This window comes from Podarcis vaucheri (genome assembly GCF_965113315.1).
Source record: "Podarcis vaucheri genome assembly, chromosome: 7".
NCBI classification, from domain to species: Eukaryota; Metazoa; Chordata; class Lepidosauria; order Squamata; family Lacertidae; genus Podarcis; species Podarcis vaucheri.
Window position 1 is genome coordinate 44994786 of NC_138765.1, and position 23508 is coordinate 45018293.

A 23508-nucleotide genomic window follows, 5' to 3' on the forward strand; every position below is an offset into this window, starting at 1 on the left:
AACAAAAAAGGCTTTTATGGGTATGTTCGTAGCAAAAGGAAGAACAAAGAAACAATGGGGTCACTCAGAGGAGAAGATGGTGAAATGCAAACAGGGGACACAGAAAGGGCTGAACTACTCAATGCCTTCTTTGCCTCAGTCTTCTCCGATAAAGAAAACAATGCCCGACCTGAAGAATTTGGAGCAAATGATTCAGCAAAGGAAACACAGCCCAGAATAACTAAGGAGATAGTACAAGAATATTTGGCTAGTTTAGATGTATTCAAGTCTCCAGGGCCAGATGAACTGCATCCAAGAGTATTATAAGAACTGGCAGATGTGATCTCAGAACCACTGGCAGTCATCTTTGAGAATTCCTGGAGAACAGGCGAAGTCCCGGCAGACTGGAGGAGGGCAAATGTTGTCCCTATTTTCAAAAAGGGGAAAAGAGAGGACCCAAATAATTACCGCCCAGTCAGTCTGACATCAATACCAGGGAAGATTCTGGAGCAGATCATTAAGCAAACAGTCTGTGAGCACCTGGAAAGGAATGCTGTGCTCACCAAAAGTCAGCATGGATTTCTGAAAAATAAGTCATGTCTGACTAACCTGATCTCGTTTTTTGACAGAATTACAAGCCTGGTAGATGAAGGGAATGCAGTGGATGTAGCCTACCTTGATTTCAGCAAGGCATTTGACAAGGTGCCCCATGATATTCTTGTAAAGAAGCTGGTAAAATGCGGTCTTGACTATGCTACCACTCAGTGGATTTGTAACTGGCTGACTGACCGAATCCAAAGGGTGCTCATCAATGGTTCCTCTTCATCCTGGAGAAGAGTGACTAGTGGGGTGCCACAGGGTTCTGTCTTGGGCCCGGTCTTATTCAACATCTTTATCAACGACTTGGATGATGGACTCAAGGGCATCCTGATCAAATTTGCAGATGACACCAAACTGGGAGGGGTGGCTAACACCCCAGAGGACAGGATCACACTTCAAAACGACCTTGACAGAATAGAGAACTGGGCAAAAATAAACAAGATGAATTTTAACAGGGAGAAATGTAAAGTACTGCACTTGGGCAAAAAAAATGAGAGGCACAAATACAAGATGGGTGACACCTGGCTTGAGAGCAGTACATGTGAAAAGGATCTAGGAGTCTTGGTTGACCACAAACTTGACATGAGCCAACAGTGTGACGCGGCAGCTAAAAAAGCCAATGCAATTCTGGGCTGCATCAATAGGAGTATAGCATCTAGATCAAGGGAAGTAATAGTGCCACTGTATTCTGCTCTGGTCAGACCACACCTGGAGTACTGTGTCCAGTTCTGGGCACCACAATTCAAGAAGGACACTGACAAACTGGAACGTGTCCAGAGGAGGGCAACCAAAATGGTCAAAGGCCTGGAAACGATGCCTTATGAGGAACGGCTAAGGGAGCTGGGCATGTTTAGCCTGGAGAAGAGGAGGTTAAGGGGTGATATGATAGCCATGTTCAAATATATAAAAGGATGTCACATAGAGGAGGGAGAAAGGTTGTTTTCTGCTGCTCCGGAGAAGCGGACACGGAGCAATGGATCCAAACTACAAGAAAGAAGATTCCACCTAAACATTAGGAAGAACTTCCTGACAGTAAGAGCTGTTCGACAGTGGAATTTGCTGCCAAGGAGTGTGGTGGAGTCTCCTACTTTGGAGGTCTTTAAGCAGAGGCTTGACAACCATATGTCAGGAGTGCTCTGATGGTGTTTCCTGCTCGGCAGGGGGTTGGACTCGATGGCCCTTGTGGTCTCTTCCAACTCTATGATTCTATGATTCTATGATTCTAGGAAGCAGAAATGGCTGCAGTGTGCAAGTTCATCTGTGATCAGGAAGAGAAACTACAGTGGTACCTCGGGTTAAGTACTTAATTTGTTCCAGAGGTCCGTTCTTAACCTGAAACTGTTCTTAACCTGAAGCACCACTTTAGCTAAAGGGGCTTCCCGCTCCTGCCGCTCTGCCGGAGCACGGTTTCTGTTCTTATCCTGAAGCACTATTTCTGGGTTAGTGGAGTCTGTAACCTGAAGCGTATGTAACCTGAAGCGTATGTAACCCGAGGTACCACTATACTCAAGGGAAGATAATCAGTATTCTTATTGTTGCTGTTTTTAAATGTCCAAAGAATTAATTTATCTCATTTTATTTCATTTTGGTGTTTCCTTTACATTTAAATGAATGTAAGTTACATATACAGTGGTACCTTGGGTTACAAACGCTTCGGGTTACAAATGCTTCAGGTTACAGACTCTGCTAACCTGGAAGTAGGACCGCAGGTTGAGAACTTTGCCTCGGGATGAGAACAGAAATTGCACGGCGGCAGCACAACAGCAGCGGGAGGCCCCATTAGCTAAAGTGGTACCTCAGGTTAAGAACAGTTTCAGGTTAAGAACGGACCTCCGGCACGAATTAAGTTCTTAACCCGAGGTACCACTGTATTAGATCAATAGTTATGTATGTTACATAAGTCTTGTTAAACAGTGTACAGTGAAAATAATAACATAATATCTGGTGGGAGTTGAACTGCAGCAGAATGAAAGCAACGTTGATTGTGAGAAATACAAGTTAGAATAAAATTGTTTCCTTCTTATATCCCGACTCAAGAGTATTCCTATTCCTGGGAAATGCCCTAGTGTTGCAGGCACCTTCCTATGCATTTTGCATGAATGGTCTTAGCAGGGGGGGGGGTTGTTTAAGTGGTGGTGTGTATTACCGTTCTGTAACCAAGCAACATTTTATTGCCTGTGCAATTTTTTTCTGACTGCTGTATGGAAAAGCACATGAATCTGAACTTTGAATAGTTTTGTAAGTAAACCATTTTATGACTTACTAAACATGTGGTCTATCTCTGTGCTAGGGAAGTGGGATGCTTTGGAAAAGTGGGATACTTTCACTAGAAAGGGCACATTTAAAAGGTTTTACAGCCTATATATACCGTATTTTTCGCCCCATAAGACACACCGGCCCATAAGACGCACCTAGTTTTTTTGGGGGGAAATAAAGGAAAAAAAATTATTTCCCCCCCAGGTACGCTGCGCTACACCAGGAGCTTGGGGCGTGCAGAGCTCAGCGCGCCCCAAGCTTCTGCGTGCCGGCAAGGTCTCCGCTAGCGTGGGAGAGCCGGGCGCCTCTCCCAGGGCTAGCGGACCCCTGCGCTAATCCAGAAGCTTGGGGCGAGCTGAGGTCAGCGTGCCCCAAGCTTCTGCGTTCCGGCAAGCAGTCCGCTAGCCCTGGGAGAGCCGCGGGGCTCTCCCAGGGCTAGCGGATCGCTGCGCTACACCAGGAGCTTGGGGCGTGCTGAGCTCAGCGCGCCCCAAGCTTCTGCGTGCGCGCAAGCAGTCCGCTAGCCTTGGGAGAGCCGCGGGGCTCTCCCAAGGCTAGCAGATCACTGCGCTACACCAGGAGCTTGGGGCGTGCCGAGCTCAGCGCGTCCCAAGCTTCTGCGTGCGCGCAAGCAGTCCGAAGCACGGGGAGCCCAAAGCACGGGGAGCCCGAATCACAGGCTGCTGCCCCAAGCCTCGCGCACCCGGTGGGACCTCCTGCCGGGTGCGCGAGGCTTGCTGACACTTGCCCTAAGCAGGGGAAGCCCTCCGGAGGGCTCCCCGTGCTTCGGGCGACAGGCTGCCGCCCCAAGCCTCGCGCACCCGGTGGGACCTCCTGCCGGGAGCGCGAGGCTTGCTGACACTTGCCCTAAGCAGGGGAAGCCCTCCGGAGGGCTCCCCGTGCTTCGGGCGACAGGCTGCCGCCCCAAGCCTCGCGCACCCGGTGGGACCTCCTGCCGGGAGCGCAAGGCTTGCTGACACTTGCCCTAAGCAGGGGAAGCCCTCCGGAGGGCTCCCCGTTCTTCGGGCGACAGGCTGCCGCCCCAAGCCTCGCGCACCCGGTGGGACCTCCTGCCGGGAGCGCGAGGCTTGCTGACACTTGCCCTAAGCAGGGGAAGCCCTCCGGAGGGCTCCCCGTGCTTCGGGCGACAGGCTGCCGCCCCAAGCCTCGCGCACCCGGTGGGACCTCCTGCCGGGAGCGTGAGGCTTGCTGACACTTGCCCTAAGCAGGGGAAGCCCTCCAGAGGGCTCCCCGTGCTTCGGGCGACAGGCTGCCGCCCCAAGCCTCGCGCACCCGGTGGGACCTCCTGCCGGGAGCGCGAGGCTTGCTGACACTTGCCCGAAGCAGGGGAAGCCCTCCGGAGGGCTCCCCGTGCTTCGGGCGACAGGCTGCCGCCCCAAGCCTCGCGCATCCGGTGGGACCTCCTGCCGGGCGCGCGAGGCTTGCAGGCATTCGCCCCATAAGACGCACCCCGATTTCCCCTTCATTTTTGGAGGGGAAAAAGTGCGTCTTATGGGGCGAAAAATACGGTACACGCTTTTCTTTGCTGCGTGTTTTGTGATTTTAAATCTCTGCTGCAGCTTTGTCACCAAAGACTATTGTGCCTAACTTGGGTCTTGGCTTTGAACATAAGGTAGGGGTGGGAACCTGTGACTCTCTGGCTGTTGCTGGACTGCAACTCTCATTATACCTGACCACTGTTATTGCTGGCTGGATTGGATAGGGGTTGAAATCCAACAGCATCAAGGGCCACAGGTTCCACACCCCTGGTTTAAACCTTGCTGAGAATCATGTCTTCTCTATTGACACTATTTGTTCTATGACTTTCAAGATATTGTAAGATACTGTATATACCCTATTTAATTCTGCCTTGTTCCAAATTCCCATTTCCCCTAAAGTCACTGCAAACTGAAAAGTAGCATATTTTAATGCATATTGGGGTGGGTGGTAGAAATAATCTCCCACTATTTTCATGCCTCTCTTTTGCTATTACAGCAACATTTTCTCTTGTGACCGAACAATAAATGTTTCATAAACACTTCCATCCATCTGCAAGTGGACCTTGAAAATTGATTGTTTTTGTTTGTTTGTTTTTACCCTTCCAAATGTTTCTGCTGTTAATGCAGCCAACATATTATTTTTCCCCCTGCTAGGAAAGAATGTGAAGAATTAGGAAAGCTGAAAGAAAGCAAGACTATGTGTTTTGAAGATGAAGCCACTCATGAACATTGGCACACAGCCTTCTTGGAACAAACGTCCAAACACAGCCTGAGGACCGATGAACAGTCAATTTTTCAACCCCGTGGGGTGGTTTTCACATTATCGGGGACAAAGCAATAGAGCAGAACTCTTTGCTTCATATTTAAAGGTCACCATGGTTAATATTTATTAGAAGTGTGGGTATTTATTTGGGGATAGTTTTCATCTATTATTTCTAGGAAGGCCACAAAGAGTTCAGCACTATGGAGAAACAGTTAATGTTGTTTTTATGCTAATAACTACCAAATGGTACTGCTGCAGTTCTGGACTGGAAAGGGCAACTTACATTTTCCACACATGCACGTTAATGGTACAAGCAACACTGTAAAAAATAATAATAATAATAAGTTGTTCCAGATATAGCCTAAACAGAAACAGATTTCATCCCCGTTCTGCAAATTTGATGGCTCGATAATGAATGCATTCAGTATGGCTTGACTTTGTTTTACACGCTTTAGACAAGTGTTGTGTTCACAAATAATATAGTCCACAGGCAGGCATCTTCACTCCCATCCCTTCGTAAGTGAATACATCTTTTTGCATATATGATCCTGGCTAGCTATTAGGAACACATCCAAATTTCATCCCGGATTTGAGAGTTTTAAATTACCTGCTTCTGTTTCTGAAGCAAAGCTAAAGCCTTTGTCATCGTTAACTGGCTGCAGTGTTTCTCTGGGTCCCCAGAGACAGAGGGACAGGGTAGTTGGTACCTGAGACACCTCCTGGACCTACAAGCCACTTCCTATGTGAGAGCTGTAGAACCATCCCATTCCAACATTTGTCTCTGCTGAGGTGCCCAGACAGTGCTGTAACAAACAAAGACACTTTGGATCACACCATGTTCTGAATCTGAATCTGGAAGGTGGGGAGTTTGAAGCACCCCTCTTTTTTAGAAGTACAATGTCCATACAGTTGCCTCAAAGGGACATGCCACATTCATCCCTAACAGCAACTTGTTTTACTCAAGAGACATTTGAGCGTGAAGTAGTGGGTTGTTCTGGTTAGAATATCCTTGGTGAATTGATTCTACTCATAAGAGATGCCAATGGCAATTAACACTCTGCATTTGAATATTTCCATCTTTTCTATGTATGTATTTATTTATAGAACCATAAGTGTGTTCAATGTTTTCCAGAGTACAAGCAGGGTTGCAAGCAGCTGTGTAGCCAACAGGATCTTCTGACTCTGGTGTGCTATTTGTATTGAAGGTCCCAGCCTGGTGCTATGTGTTTGTGTGTACAGTGGTACCTTGGGTTACATACGCTTCAGGTTACAGACTCCGCTAACCCAGAAACAGTACCTCAGGTTAAGAACTTTGCTTCAGGATGAGAACAGAAATCGTGCTCCGGTGGCATGGCAGCAGCAGGAGGCCCCATTAGCTAAAGCGGTGCTTCGGGTTAAGAACAGTTTCAGGTTAAGAATGGAACTTTGGAACGAATTAAGTACTTACCCTGAGGTACCACTGTACATGCATGATCCTGAGCTATTGTCCATAGCGCAGTGGCAGAGCACATGCTTTGCATGCAAAACATCCCAGGTTCAGTCCCTGGCATCGTCACAAAGGTCTTGTCTGATACTCTGAAGAACAGCTGTCAGTCCGTATGGAAGATACACAGCTTCCCTCAAGCATCTGGATGGCCACTCTGAGAACTTGATACTGGATTAGATGGGCCACTGGTCTGATCCAGCAGGCTCTTTTGGCCTTTTTATGTTCAGCTAGAGAGAGATGTGGTCTCACTTGCTATCAAGGAACTTCCTTTGTTCTGCACGGCAGCCTTCACATACAGAGCCCCATGCCTCCCCACAATAGATTCAATCTTGTTTGCAACCCTCATTGACAGGAGAGAAGAAAGTGGTGAAACCAAAGTCCTCAATTATTTAAATGCATGTTTCAGAAGGAAAAACAATGATAAAAGGTGGCCTTAAAAGCAATTGGCAGTGGTGGGGCTGGGGCTGGGGAGAGAAAAGGACTTTTGTGTTTGTATGTGAGGAAGTAACCCATTACTCACAGTTTGATCCATTTCCTTTCACCAATAGTGTCAAAGATGCAAGGTCATCATCTCACTGCAAGGGAAAGAGATTACAAAAATATTAATGGAATCCTTGGGATTATGCTGTGTTTTACCAGAAGTAAAACTATGTTTTTAATACATTTCCACATATAAAAATAGCTTGAATGGATTCTTGAAATCATTGGCTTAATAGTTCTATGACAGACAGAGAGAGAGAAAGAGAGGCAGGGAGGGAGGGAGGGAGAAGAGTCTCTAGTGACCAAAATCAGGTCACAGGAGTGAAGCTTAATAGAGAAATTGATGGGAGGGATAGCTGGGCAAACAACTTGGGCTGGGTCCTGGAAGCTTGGCCTCCTGTCTCTTCTACACTAAAGACTAATATATGACTAGGACTATAGCCAAGCCTTCCTGAACCCGAGGCCCTCAAGATGTTAGCACTACAACACTCACCAACAGCAGCCAACATGGCCAAGTGAGGAATGATGGGAGTTGAAGTTCTAGCAACATCTGGGAGGCACTAGGCTGAACCATAGTTATCACCACCCAGAAGTACCACTGAAAGGTTTAGTTGTTGGAAGCAGAGCTATATCAGTGGTACGGTGAGATTCCCAGAAAGGTGCACAGGCTTGGTGTATTTTAAAAGCATTTGCTGTTTCAGTTTGGTACCTCACATGATAACCAAAGATGTGTCTTCCTGAAGAATACACACATCTCTTCTGAAACATAGGGGTTAATGATTTTTCTTCCCACTCCTGTCCAGCCTTCCCTAAATTGCACCCTTGATAGCTTCCACCTAATAAACCATTTAAGAACACAAATAGAAGGAGCTATAACCAAAGTACATATTTCAAACAAATGGAAACAAAAACAGTGCATTCCCCATATTGCCAAGAATTTCCAGTTTTGGACTCATTTCTCACTGGCCTGGGTTCAGGAAGGCTGAGGGCTCACCCCATTCCTTTAGACTCAGTAACAGTCTATTACATATTGCTAAAAGTTTGCTAGTGTCCACATTTTCATGCTTCTAGACATTTTTTCAGCACAATGGGCATGGGTTATAATGGGGCAAGTGGGCCTCTGACAAGTAATGGAAAGCCATCCTTTACATATCATCTGAGTCACAGGAACTGGGCAAAGGTAATCTAGAGTACCCATCAAACTTGTCTCGTCCTCATTTTATAATCCAGGAACGAAAAGCAGCAACCACAAACCACACTTCAAATATTCGCTTTGCTTATTAAGGGACATGCTTGTAGCAAGTTTCTGCACTGATGGTATCTGCTAAATTGTGTGAGGTTTCTAATCGCTAAGTGGATTGTGCTTCAAAGAGCTAAATGAAAATATGCAATATATCAGTGTTACTTAGGTTATGTAGAGGGGAAAAATGACAAGGAGACCGAAAGACCTTCTGGCAAAGCAGAGCAACCTAAATGCAGAAAGAAAGCATCCACTTAAGACTTCTTCTGGGTCTTTCTTCATGCAATTCATTATGCTTTATGCCATTCATAATGTGTGTGTGTGTTTTCAAGCTAGATGAAACTGAGCAATAATTTTAGTGCACTCAAGGACTGTGGATGCAATTCATACGGCTAAGGAGTATCTGAGTGGAAATTGTGTGATCCCATCATGCACACAACAGCACAGGAACTGCTTTGCCATGCTGAGATTCCACAGTACAGCAGCATACATGTCATCACTGGAACCATATGTATAAGAGGCACCAGTTGCTATTAGGCAGACCAGTGGGGAGTGACTTTAGTCACACCTGCCCTTCTAGGACAGGCAACAGCTGAGTAGGAACATCCACATGTAGCTGGCTCCATCACTGAGATTCTGGGATTCCTATGCAAATTGTAGTGCCATGGAATCTTACCCTGTGCTAGGGCTGGGCTGTAGACAGCTGTTGGAAGGGGGTCAGGGAGTTGTGTCAGGGAGTCAGAACCAAAGACCACACCAGAGTCCAGAAGACTGTTGTTCAGGCAAAACACTGGTCCAAACAGGAAGCTCTCACTGTCCAGGAGAGCCCAAAGGCCATGTTGGGTAGTCAGGCCCAGTATAGGCCTTAAGAATATTTGGCATGTGCAGCTTTCTAGATGAAAGTTCCTAACCTTATTGGGTGGTCAGGCATCTATAATAAGTTTGCCAGCAGTGTGCAGTGCCTCTGGAATGGAGCATTCTCCTTCAGGGTCTAGGTTGGACAAATCAGGATATGTTTGGGGTGATTAGGACAGAGAAGAAGGAAGGCATTTGTATTTCCCAGAGGTCTCACACTACTATGCATATCTGACAGTGGCAGTCCTTGGGGTCTCAAATTTCAGAAGTGCCCTGTGTCATAGCTATCAACTTTTCCCTTTTCTTGTGAGGAATCCTATTCAGAATAAGGGAATTTCCCTTTAAAAAAGGGAAATGTTGGCAGCTATGCCCTGTGTGGCATCAATATTTGGTGACCCCCTGTCTCCTACACTCCATTCTAAAGTGTCATTGTGGCATCTCCTGAGGCTCAGTGTCCAGTGCAACCAAACCAGTCACGCTCCCCTTCTGGATCTGACAAGAGTCATTCTCACTGAATATGCTTAAGGTGAATTCCATCTCACCTTGTCCCAATTCTCTGACAAAACTGAGTCAAAGTTCTGGGGTATATTTAAAATGACAGTGAGACAGAGTTCCTCTGTAAGAACAGCTCTGTCCTCCTGCTCAGGGCTTCTGACCCACGTGTTCCTGCAACCTTTGTTATTCTTTAAGAATCTCTCGGTAAAGACCCCTCTGAGGACTTTAAAGTTCCTCAATTAAAAAGTTACTTTTTTAAATGAAAAAAATGTTGGGAGACAAGTGGGTACCAAAAGAAGATGCATTATCTCTAAGCAGTCAGAGTTTGGTCCATTACTGGTGCTAAGGGGTTCTTCTTTGAAAAGGGACTATATATAGCAGTGTTTGAATATACAAGTTTGTAAATCTGCATTCTTGAATGGTTACCAGAAGGATATCCTTTCCTTTCCTTTCCTTTCCTTTCCTTTCCATTCTATTCTTCTTTCCTTTTATTGGCATGTCATCTAGTCCTGATCCATGTGTCATCAGCGCTGAATGGGATTAAGAACTGGGATGGGCAAGCATATTGGCTTGGATGGCATTTCCTGGCTTCTCTGATTTCTTGTGCTTTTTAAGGAAATCATTAGATGCTTCGTCTTTTCTCCCAAAGTTTCCTTTCCTGTCATTGACAGCCACAGTCTCAAGTTCTCCCTCTCCTTCTCCCTCCCTTACTTTTTACTCCTTTGCCAAACCATGTGCCACAAAATCAGCTCATCTTGGTTCTGTGCAAGAATATAGTTGGAAGACTTCTTTCGGAAAAAGCTGCTGGACATCACATATATTTTCAGAGAAGTAGGGGTGGGAATGAAGCAGATGGGAATTTATGGCCTAAAAAGGGCTGCTACCAAGAAGTAAATCTCCTTCCTGATAAGCTACTTAGGAAGACCAATTAAGAGGACACAGATTTGCATAGAATTTGCATAGGCTAATCTATATGTAGCAATGCAAACCTAGAAATGAGTCGGCCCATTGAAATTAATGAGCCCAAGTTATTCAGGTTCATTAACCCCAATGGGTCTACTGTGAGTAGAGATAGCATTCGATACACGTTTTGTTTTGTAAAGCACACACATAGTTCATTAAATGGCGCTCTGAATCCTCTAGCAATTTTTAAGTGCACTGTGAAAGGAGCAAAAAAACTGCTGGATAGACCATTGCCCCCACCTTTCTAGTTTCTAGGCTACACCTTGAACTTGTCAAGCAGATGAGGGAAGACTATTAAATCAGGACTGGGCAAAAAGTTGCTCAGGGTCTATTGTTAGATTTTCAGGTGATTTGCAGTAGTTCAGAAAGGACTTCTGACTCCCAGTTGTAACTGAAGGAACAACAGAAATACATTTTTTCCTTCTAAATTAAGCTGCTGAAAGTGGAACCAAGAAAGCTTGGAGGGGAAACTGGAGTCAGTGCCGGATTTACGTATAAGCTAAACAAGCTATAGTCTGGGGCTATAGCTACTCTCTTGGGGGGCCCCCAAAAAATTGAATAAAAAAACTGGATGTACATTTCCAAAATATAAGATAAAAAACAAATAAAATGGCTTTAGATACCTATTAGGTCCATAAATTACCATATAGCATGTATTCAACACAAAAAACAGCAACAATTTGTTGTTGACAAAGGACAGCTGGATATATTTGTTGTTGTGTTTAGTCATTTAGTCGTGTCCGACTCTTTGTGACCCCATGGACCAGAGCACGCCCATGCCAGGCACTCCTGTCTTCTACTGCCTCCCGCAGTTTGGTCAAACTCATGCTGGTAGCTTCGAAGACACTATCCAACCATCTCGTCCTCTGTCATCCCCTTCTCCTTGTGCCCTCCATCTTTCCCAACATCAGGGTCTTTTCCAGGGAGTCTTCTCTTCTCATGAGGTGGCCAAAGTATTGGAGCCTCAGCTTCAGGATCTGTCCTTCCAGTGAGCACTCAGGGCTGATTTCCCTAAGAATGGATAGGTTTGATCTTCTTGCAGTCCATGGGACTCTCAAGAGTCTCCTCCAGCACCATAATTCAAAAGCATCAATTCTTCGGCGATCAGCCTTCTTTATAGCGCAGCTCTCACTTCCATACATCACTACTGGGAAAAGCTGGATATATAAAGGGCCCCATTACTTTCAGTAGCTTAGGGCCTCATCCAACCTAAATCCAGCCCTGACTGGAGTAGAAGAATTTGTATGTAAAATGATTTGTGCATGACCTACAGTGTTGATGCTAGGTTGTATCCAGCACAGCCCTTCCATTAGGGGACCCTCTGGAGCAGAATTTGGGAGCCTAGGTGAGGAGAGAGGAAGTTCCATTGCATGACTGTGCTTCAGTCCTGCTGGTGACTTCTGATTGGGATACATGGCAGGCCACTGTGAAAAACACTGTGAAAGACACATTTTTCTGATATTCTGTGTGCCCCTTCCTGAACCCCAATCTCACATCTGGCTCCAGTTGGTGGACCGCAAAGTTCTACCAGAACAATAAAGGGCATCTCGTAAGTCTAAAGCACTCTAATATAGACAGGACTCCTTGCTCAGTTTGGGACTGCTGCTAGCTTCAAAGCTCTAAGAGTGCGTAGACAGACAGGTAGGCAGGTAGTTGGCAGATATTTGGCAGATAGGACTTCGGCATGCAAAACAGAGCAACCCTCAACATTTATCATTTGACAGCCAGCAAGACAGGAAGAAAGCATTTAAGCAACAATAACCACCCCGAAAAAGCAACCCAAAAAAGTTGTATGCCAAGCCGGCTTAAGTTAACAAAGCAATTTGTGTAATGTTGCAGTATGGTGGTTAAGTGATGTAACATCCCTTGAGAGAAAAGGAAGCGTGTATCTAAGAGTCTGATCAGACTAATCAGATTACCCGAGATCACAGACTGCCGTAATAGCACTCGGCCTGCAAGTTTCTATGTCTCTGTCTGGTTTTCCACATTTAAAAGTAAAGCAGCAGGGCTACGGCACCTGTTTTAATCATCAAAGAGAAAAAAGGAGGGATTGTGGGACTGGGACAGGGATTGCGGGAGAGAGTACATGGCAGAACTCTATCCAGTAATGTCTCATTATTAGATTTGCAACAAGTAGATAGCTCATAGTCATTTCTCACTTGTAATTACAGCTTGCAATGGCCTCGGCTACATGACTCTCTTCAGCAAATACCTCTCACATCTACGGATCAGGGAGAAATTCAAATCAGTCTGCATTTAAACTTACCTAATTCACACTTTCTGAAACAATATGTGAACTGAAACTCAGCCAGTTTCAGTTCAGCCTAGATTCTATGGGTTGGATGATATCACAGTTAAACTGCTATTAACTCACAGGCATTCCCTAGTGCATGCAAACCCAGCTATAGAAATCAACACCAAGTATAAATAAAAAAACAAGTACTTTTGCAATTCTCAGAATATTTAACGTTACATTTTATTTCACTTTATTGTATCTTGTTTTAAGAGCATGATAAAAAGAACAAGCTAATGAAATTCTCCTCTCTGAGGTTGCATAATCCTAATCCTTGGACACTCTTGCATAGAAATTCTGCCAAATTGTGGGCAACTTTTGCATTCCATCTCCGGACAATTTCATTTTAGTCAATAGCTCTCCTGGGCTGGAATTATTTGTATTACTGAATCAGGCAAGGATCCAAGGCGGTGTGTTGTATTAAATGCTTGCCTTTTTACCGCCGCTCAAGTAACAAACTGTAAATCGAGAATTCAAGGCTTGACAATTTCCAGGGACTTTGGGAAATAACATTCATCAGGATTGTTTACATCATTGATGCTAAGAGAAGTGACTCCAGCAATCCTCTTAATTGTGATCAATGTTTATAACATAGGAAAATAGGAAGTTGCCTCATATTAAATCAGATTATTGGTCCATGTAACTCATATTGTCTACACCAGGCATCCCCAACCTGCAGCCCTCCAGATGTTTTGGCCTACAACTCCCATGATCCCTAGCTAACAGGACCAGTGATCAGGGATGATGGGAATTTTAGTCCAAAACATCTGGAGGGCCAAAGGTTGGGGATGCCTGGTCTACAATGACCAGCAGCAACACTGACCAGGTGCTCCATTGCTGAGCTATAGCACGTTCCTACCTGTATTCCAACAGCAGAAAACTGAGTTCCTGGGTTTCTTTTGGAATAAACTAATTCAACCTGCTCAGGAGCACTATGTTACAGGGACATTAAAAATGTCCAGAAAACAGAGTGGCATGTGGCCCCCAGAAAGTTGTCCAGAAGAGAATATGGTCCTCTGGTTCAAAATAGTTCCACACTCATGGCCTAGCTGCATGGGCAGAGAAACAGGGATGTGGAGGGAGTGGACTGCCCCCGGCACCACTATTCTGGTAGGGTGCCATCGTGGCACCCCCACCCCCGACACGCGTCATGCACCCGTGCACGCACGTGACTCCATGCCCTCACATGGCGTGTCACGCTCCTAGAACGCGCACCACACCCCTGCGGGTGGCACATCACGCCCCCACGGGCAGCGTACCACACCCCTGGGATGCATGCCACTCTCCCGGGGCGCCAGCCACGCACCCACCTGCTATCTGCCCCCGGTAGCAGAGCATGCAGCTTTGCCACTGCCTAGTTGGTGCCAGCCAGAGCAACTTCTGCCTGCGTTTCCTCACTATGACAACAGGACTGCTTTGCCAATCAGTATCTAAAGTTTGATCATCACCATCACTACTTCCAAAAAATGGCCCCAGGAATTGGTTTTGAAGACACACCATGGAGCAACCTTGATGAAGCTAAAGAGGTCTGGGTCTGATCACTACCGGGGTGACAGCTTGCTTGAAAACCCAAAAAATACTACCTTGAGTTTTGTGAAAGAAAGCATATTCATTAATTGCATTGCAATACTGTGGCAGGGACACGGGTGGCGCTGAGGGACACGGGTGGCACTGTGGGTTAAACCACAGAGCCTAGGACTTGCCAATCAGAAGGTCAGCGGTTCGAATCCCTGCAACGGGGTGAGCTCCCGTTGCTCGTCCCTGCTCCTGCCAACCTAGCAGTTCGAAAGTACGTCAAAGTGCAAGTAGATAAATAGGTACCGCTCTGGCGGGAAGGTAAACTGTGTTTCCGTGTGCTGCTCTGGTTCGCCAGAAGCAGCTTAGTCATGCTGGCCACATGACCTGGAAGCTGTACGCCGGCTCCCTCGGCCAATAAATCGAGATGAGCACCACAACCCCAGAGTCGGCCATGACTGGACCTAATGGTCAGGGGTCTCTTTACCTTTACTGTGGTATCTCGGGTTAAGAACTTAATTCGTTCTGGAGGTCTGTTCTTAACCTGAAACTGTTCTTAAACTGAGGTACCACTTTAGCTAATGGGGCCTCCCACTGCCACCTCCGCGCCACCAGCACACGATTTCTGTTCTCATCCTGAAGCAAAGTTCTTAACCCGAGGTACTATTTCTGGGTTAGCGGAGTCTGTAACCTGAAGCGTATGTAACCCAAGGTACCACTGTACACACAAACACATAGCACCAGGCTGGGACCTTCAATACAAATAGCACACCAGAGTCAGAAGATCCTGTTGGCTACACAGCTGCTTGCAACCCTGCTTGTACTCTGGAAAACATTGAACACACTTATGGTTCTATAAATAAATACATACATAGAAAAGACGGAAATATTCAAATGCAGAGTGTTAATTGCCATTGGCATCTCTTATGAGTAGAATCAATTCACCAAGGATATTCTAACCAGAACAACCCACTACTTCACGCTCAAATGTCTCTTGAGTAAAACAAGTTGCTGTTAGGGATGAATGTGGCATGTCCCTTTGAGGCAACTGTATGGACATTGTACTTCTAAAAAAGAGGGGTGCTTCAAACTCCCCACCTTCCAGATTCAGATTCAGAACATGGTGTGATCCAAAGTGTCTTTGTTTGTTACAGCACTGTCTGGGCACCTCAGCAGAGACAAATGTTGGAATGGGATGGTTCTACAGCTCTCACATAGGAAGTGGCTTGTAGGTCCAGGAGGTGTCTCAGGTACCAACTACCCTGTCCCTCTGTCTCTGGGGACCCAGAGAAACACTGCAGCCAGTTAACGATGACAAAGGCTTTAGCTTTGCTTCAGAAACAGTTCTTAACCCGAGGTACTATTTCTGGGTTAGCGGAGTCTGTAACCTGAAGCGTCTGTAACCTTAAGCGTCTGTAACCCGAGGTACCACTGTACACGTGTTTTCAAAATAGATTTCTTAAAGTATGGGAATACAGGAAGCTAATATAGGAAACTGCCTCATACTAAGTCAGGCCACTGGTCCATCTAGCTCAGTATTGTCTACCCTGACCTGCATAGGCTCTTCAAAGTTTCAGGCATGGGTCTCTCCCAGACATAACGGAGATGCTGGGGATTCAACCTGGGAGCATTTCCATGCAAAGAAGATGCTCTACTACTGAGCTACATCCCTTACCCAATCTGATCTTTCAACGATCACCTGACCTCCCAGGATCAACATTGCTGTGAACTCAAACCTTTGGAGGGAGTGCAACCCTAGTCAGAACAGGTTGGACCCCCAATCCTGAATCAACTTGTCCAGGCATGTCCAAAGTCCGGCCCAGTGGCCACTTGCAGCCCTTGGGCTGGTTTCAAATGGCCCCCCAGGCAATTTTGAAAAAGCAATCTCTTGCAGCCCCCGAGCACCTGCCCACCAAAGCCATTTCCTTTTTGCGGGCTCATCACGACCTCTCCCCTCTGTGTGGGGCGCAGGGCTAGCCCCCGCACCATTAGGGAGTCCCCGGCTGCATCACACCTTGGGTTGACCAATCTGGTCAGCCAGGGGGGCGTGACTAAATAAATAAATGCTACAGTACACATTTGGGACGTTGATGCTGCACTGATGGCAGTGGCAGAGAGGCGGCCACTGCCTTGACCTCAACCGCCACGTTTCCCCTTCCTCATTTCCCTTTACTTACTTGCATGCAAGCAGGAGGGGGCGGGGATCTCTCAGTTAGGCAGCATGAAGCCTCCCCATTGGAGCAGCCCCGATCCCTTTCCTACTTGCATGCAAGCAGGAGGGGAGAGGAATCATGCCTCAGTTCTCATGCATGTTGTAGTCTCCATCATCTAGGGCAACAGGCTGACAAAGGCTGCTGTGGAGTCTCAGGAGTTGAAGCAGCCCAGGAAAGGAGATGCCAATAATAGCAGAGAGCTTGTTTCTTTGAAGATTGACCGCAGTCACTGTTCTCTTCTGTCTCCTCAACACCTAAGTGTAAATGTAAGTTAAACCCAACAATTTGTGTGGTGTGCAATCATAAAAAGCTCAACAACTTCACACATGTTCACTTCATCAAATCTGGCCCTCTTTGAAAAAGTTTGGACACCACTGAACTTGTCTACTGACCAACAGTACTTCCATCTTGTCTGGTCTGAGTTTCAGTTTGCAAGCCCACATCACTGGGTCCAGATAACAGACTCCTTGGCATCAGTTAAACATGGGGGTCATGGGCTGGATATCATGTGCATAGTGATAGGACCCAACACCCAAATGCTGGGTGTTTATTCTTCTTTCTATTAAGGTCATATATTGAAGCTAAAAGTGTTCACTGCTGTTCTTTTCAAACACACTCTAACTGAGGGATATGTCCCCACCCCCATGCATATAAGTACTGGCTATATAAGATGGGAAGTGGCTGCCCTTCTTCTAACCCCAAATTCAGGAGAACATAACCATATGCCAAAATAAACAGGTCTTTCCGCACTGACAAATTTATTTATTTAACTAATAAAATTGAGTTGCTCTGGCATATGTAAAAATTAAAAATAGCTATCCATTAGAGAAACATGAACCTTTTAATATTAACCATTTGGATCTTATCACAGCAATAACATTTATACCTTTATAATAAGTCTCATTCTGTATTAACCAGTTTGGTTTTCATTAATTTGATACGAAACACTTGCTAATATATTAGAAAAGTCACTAACACTATTAATTTACTAGATAAATTACTTCTGTATCTTGAAACTTTAAATGAAATGGAATTCACTAATCCTAATTGGTTTGCCTTCTACTGGAATTATTTCCCATTAGTTCAGCATGGTTTCTCGTTTCATACTTGAACAGAGGAGGCTTCTTCAGCTCCCAGCCTTGGGGTACAATCCAATGGGTTTATTAATTATCAGGTATTCATTTAAAGGGGTTAATTAAGCAATAACTTTTCATGGACGGCCGTGTAGGAAGACATGCTGCTGATTAAAGCACAGAGGCCATCATTTTCTTCCATTGTGAAAGAAATAAATATTTTCAAATTATTTAACTAATTAGCTAGGAGTTCCCAAACCCCTCTATGAGAAATTTGGCAATGGGCTACTTTTTCTTTCTTCTTCCCATCTGCTGCTCTCAGTGGTTGCTTCACACAACCTATTCATGTGCTAATAAGCTCATCACGGGCAAGTTTTCCTTCCTCTCACCAGCATTACACTGGCACAGCTTTTCTCTGTGTTGAAAAAACTGTCACCGGACAGAAACATCAAATAAAATGGTCATTTTAAAATGACGAAAAGTACAAGGAATGGGTGGGTGGTCTTGCAATTGCCACCCACTGGTTACATAAGAATATAAAACGAATGCCCTGCTGGACCAGGAAAATGGCCCATCTAGCCCTGCTCTCACAGTGGCCAACTAGATGCTCAGGGAAAGCAACCTGTGGTTTCCAGCAGCTGGTATTAGGAAGTATATTGCTTTGAACAGTGCAGGTGAAGCATAGGCTCAACTCCTGGATCAAGTGTGTTTCATCTTCTGTGTGATGCTCAAAAAATATTTGAACACTGCTAATACATTTTAATCTCATCTTCTGCTATTTGCTTATTTGTGTGTCGAGGTCCCCAGGGCCAAACCCAATAACTCAAACACCACACAGAAATTTTTGTTTAAGGTTTTGGGCATAATTTTGGCCACAACTTTATTAAAATACAAAAATGTGAGTGGTTGCTTAGGCATTGGTTGTGACTACCTGCCCCCACCATGGGGGACAGACTGACATTCCACACGCCTGCGAAAGTCAGAAAAGGGGAATACACTTGGGGGTAGCGACAGAGCAGGGAACCTGCTCTCAGCCCTCCCCAAATGCAACCAGGAGCTCATTGCTATGGCCCGAGCCCCATTGACAGGGCGGACAAGCAATAGTTAGCCCCTGATTCCTTTAACGGAATCCCTTGCAGAAGCAGCATTAGAGGGGCAGGCACAGCCAATCCTTGCCCCTCAACCAACCAACCAAACCATAAACCAATGCCTAACCGCAACCTTACAAGTTGTGATTATTTGCTACGCAGTAGGCAAAAAACAAATGGCCCCAGCCAATCAGCCAGATGGACAAAATTCCTACCGGGCCCCTGCCCCAAGAGCAGACGACCCCATGACAGGCATTGCAAGGCCAAAGCAAACAACCCTAATTCTAGGGAGGGGGGGAACGGTGAATGCACGGTGAATGCACGGGTGAAAAGAGGAAGCCTTAGCCTCGTGCAAGGAGTTTTAGCATTTCTGGCTGTCAATCAACAAATGGCAACATTAACTTCTTCCCAACAACAAGGGAAGCCCAATCGCATCAGTGGCCAACGATCAATTAGCCTGCCCTACAACTTTGGAGTGTCCTGGTGGCCCCCACCGCAAAACGAGCTCTCCGTGAAGGAGAACACGCTTAAACATCAAGTCCAGCTGATCCTAAAAGACTTAGGAACACATAGAGATGGCTAGCCAAGAACAGAAAAAGAGACAGACTTGCTGCTCCATCCAGTACCCAACATGGCCAGCCCAAGTGTCCAGGGAAAAAATTCTTTTATTTATTTATTTATTTATTTATTTATTTATCAGCTTATACACCACCCTATACCCAGAGGTCTCAGGGCAGTTCACAACAAGACCACAACATATAAAATCAAACCAAAAGCAGTAACCCAATAACCCAACCCCCAAAAGCCACATTCTAAAAGGCTGTTGGATCTGACATGTTGAACTTACTGTCATTTAAAAAATGACTGGCAGCTGTGTTCCTGAATATGAGGAAACATCCCACCAAAAGATTGACATTCCACAAAGGGTTTAGAAATTCCAGATCAAATGAGTGCTTTTTCTAATGTAAGATTGCAAAGTGTTCACATAAAACTAAGGTGCTAATTATCCATTGCAAGAATGATAGCTATTGGACTGGGCCTGAAGTTCAGATTCCTGTTGACTCCAGTCAGAAATAATTGTGGTTGTTCTGCCATTCTAAAAATATGGCCTTACGTGTCCAATGGAAACTTCCCAACACAGCTCCAAGTTTGCATATTGGATATTTGCAAAGTGGTTTGTTGTGAGAAACCCACAAATCAACTATTTCCTCACATGATGGATATGGAGAGTGACCAGAAATAACAGAGAGCATTGGAGAAAATAATGATAGGTACCACTCAAGTAGCTGACCAGTGGCAAGCATAGCCAAGATAGCTGGACAGATAAACAGATCTTTGTACTCACAATTGTCCTATTGAGAAGACAAAATAAGTACATAACAGACTCCCTGTGGTGTGGTAGCCATTACCTGAAAGCTACTCTGAACGGTTTGTGTGTTTGTCAGGTGTTGCATATTACCTAACAAACTGCCTGGCCCACCTAGCTCAGTATTATCAGCAGCTTTCCAGAGTTTCAGACAAGATTTTCTCTCAGTCCTACCTGGAGATGTCAGGGATTGAACCTGGTAGTTTATGTAACCAAAGCAGATCCTCTGCCAGTGAGCTCCATGTGATATATCAGCCTCTAAACAGAATCTCTCCCATGACTGACAGCCTCTCTCCTCCACCCCAATATCTATCTATCATATTTGCATAAAAATTGCATAAGTCAATTTATCTGTTTAGATGCAACATTAGAAATATTTAATGAAATTGAAGGAGAAATACAACAAATCTTGCTATACAGTGGTACTTTGGGTTAAGAACTTAATTCATTCCAGAGGTCTGTTCTTAACCTGAAACTGTTTTTAACCTGAGATACCACTTCAGCTAATGGGGCCTCCCACTGCCGCCGCGCCACGTGATTTCTGTTCTCATCCTGAAGCAAAGTTCTTGACCTGAGGTACTACTTCCAGGTTAGCAGAGTCTGTAACCTGAAGCGTCTGTATCCCGAGGTACCACTGTATTTGGGAGGAAGACTATGTCCACAGAAGAATGATCTTTGTAAAATAGGACACATGGTGAACCCCCTACTTCACTTGTTCTAGTCTTCTGCAAGCTGCTTCCTTGAGATTCCCCTCTTTTGCTCCTTGGAAAAAATGTGGCCCATAATCTGCATTTCTTGCGACAGTGGTAATATAGAGCTAGAGAGTCACTTGTAAGACAGAATCGGTGGATGGGACAGAGAGGCGCTTTATCTTCACAACAACCCTGTAAAATAGACCACAGTGAAATTTGAGCAAAACAACGAAAGGTATAGTACTAGCACCTTCAAAACTAACACATTTCGTATGGCAAAAGCTTTTGGGAACTAATGTTAACTTCATCAGATGCATCATTCTTGCTAATCTATTACATCTTATGGGATAATACATTGAGGAGCCTCTAAAACAGTGCTTGGCCATTATTTCATTTGTGCTGTAAGTTATGACTAGTCGGCTACCACTTTGACTGAAAATATTCATTGAGCAGTATACCCAACACTACATAATGAGTGAGTGATGGAAAAGAGAATTTTTATGCTAGGTCTGCAGATCCCCTACCACTGAGCTACTGCTTCTTCCCCTGTATCAAAGAAAGGAACCAGGTCGTCCCTGAAAGAACAGATCCAAACAGCTAGGGGCAAAAACACAGGATGCTATGAGCTGGCAAAGAGAGGATAATGAAGGAATTGGCACAGTTCTTCTGAAAAGAAGTCCTCACATGACTTTGCAATTCATTTTTCTTTGGTGCCACATGGTATTGGTTATGCAATGGCAAAACTTGTAATTCTGTCAGCTGCCAAACTTAGTGCCAAGAAACATTATATAAATTTCTCTTTGCAACCATCAGCCAGCACATGTTCCATTTCTGGTTTCCCTAGAGCAGATACCTTTGAAAAGCCAATCGTGTGGTGGTTAAGAAAAACCCAGATTAGCTATAGCTTCAAAATAAAAACTATATATGCATTTGTGACATAGCTTGTTCTGAATAGGATGGGTCCTGGGCTTGGCATTTCTGGGAAAGATGAAGAAATGAGAGACACTAATGGTCAGGAAAGACAGAAGTGGACTAAATGGACAATGACCTAAATCAGGGAAGAACTGTATCTCCAGGATAGAACAGCTACTTTGCATACAGAAGGTCCCAAATTCAACCCCCAGCATCTCCAGGTAGGGCTGGGAGAGATTCTTATCTGAAACCCAAAAAAGCCTCTGCCAGTCAGTGTGGACAGTCCTGTGCTAGATGGACTAATAGTCAGACTCAATATAAAGTAGCTTCCTTATGTTCCTGGCACAAGGCAGGCAGGGAGTTGGACCACAGGAAACTCACTGGCAGTTTTGCAACCTGACCAGCCCAGTTTACAAGGCTGCAAGAAGTGAAAGGCTAATGGCACAAGAACTTCCCAGGACATGCCCAACCCACACTGAAGCCACATCCTCCCAAAACTCTGGACAGCAGCCAAAAAGGACTTGGAAGATATTCAGGGTGTCCAGGATTCATGTACTCTCATGGGATTCATGCGCTGATAAGCTTGCAAATATATATTTATCATGTGTGCATGGAGAGACAGACAGACAGATAGAATAGCAAGCATGGGGAGGGGGGGCAATCTGGTTTAGAATCCTGGATGGGACAGTGGGAATTTAAACCTTCACTGCCTTCCTGTGATTCAGATCAGGAATCCCTCCACCACATCTGCTATTAGGATTGGTATGTATCCTACTCAGTTAATCAGACCCATTAACATTAATAGATGTTCATTTCAATGGGTCTACTCTGGCTATGGCTAGTAATAGATATAACCCATTGGTAGAAAAGCCCCCTTTTGCACCAATGGGAATGTCCCTCTCAAAGCAGAGAGCAGGCATGGAAGGGATCAGGATTGGGACCGCAGGGTGGGGCAGAGGGTGGGTGGGTGGGAACCCACTCCTTTGGTTTCAGTTTGGATGGCTGCTAGTTGCTCTTTTAGAAACTACCATTCACTGATTGCTTACTGTGCGATTGGACTTTATAACATTTAAGATGTATTAGGTGTTTTTTTTTAAAAAAATGTAATATCGGAATTGTCCTGGATCTTCACAAAAATCCTGGAAGACAAGTTAGGCTCAGAAAGAAAATCTTGCTCAAGGCCACCCAGTTAGTTTCATGGCTAAGCATGGATCTGATGCTGGCCCTCCCACACCTAAGCTCAACAGTCTATCTGCAAAGCATTGAAGAAGGCGGCGTAGGATAAATTCCTGTGTTACAAGGTTTTTCCAAGAACATCAAAGGCAAGAGATATGGGATTGCCTTTGAGTATTTAAAATCACACATGTCTACACCAAACTCTTTCCATGAGCCAAGTGAACCTGACTTGACTTGCCTAGTCTGTCATACAAAGCCACATGAACTTGATTTAATGATGTCTGTGACACTAACAAAGTAATATTTTTAAAAAGAAATCCAAATATTTGTATATTTGCACCAGATAGGTATTCCAACAGGAGCAACAATATGTTCATAAAAGTCTATAGACCTCACATCCCACCACCTGAAATTTCTGAACCTGTGTTCACATGATCTGACAAACACTTGATGTCAGTTGCATGTATCTGTGCTGAGTCCAGAAGAGATAAGTGTGGGTTGTCGTAAATGCAGTTTGAGTTGCAAACATGGCCTGCAAACACACTTAGGTCCATTGGTTTCAAG

At 45.1% G+C, this 23508-nt stretch overlaps 1 long non-coding RNA gene across 2 annotated transcripts in view; it reads right to left on the reverse strand.

Annotated features, from left to right (window-relative positions):
- Positions 1-23508, reverse strand: part of LOC309537521 — a 113865-nt gene that overhangs the window by 85814 nt on the left and 4543 nt on the right. Inside the window, exon 3 of one of the 2 annotated variants that reach the window (XR_014221950.1) lies at positions 7104-7158. This is a non-coding gene — a long non-coding RNA (uncharacterized lncRNA). Of the gene's footprint in view, positions 1-7103; positions 7159-20354; positions 21049-23508 lie in introns of those variants that run through there. The other variant, XR_014221951.1, reaches the window with a different exon arrangement.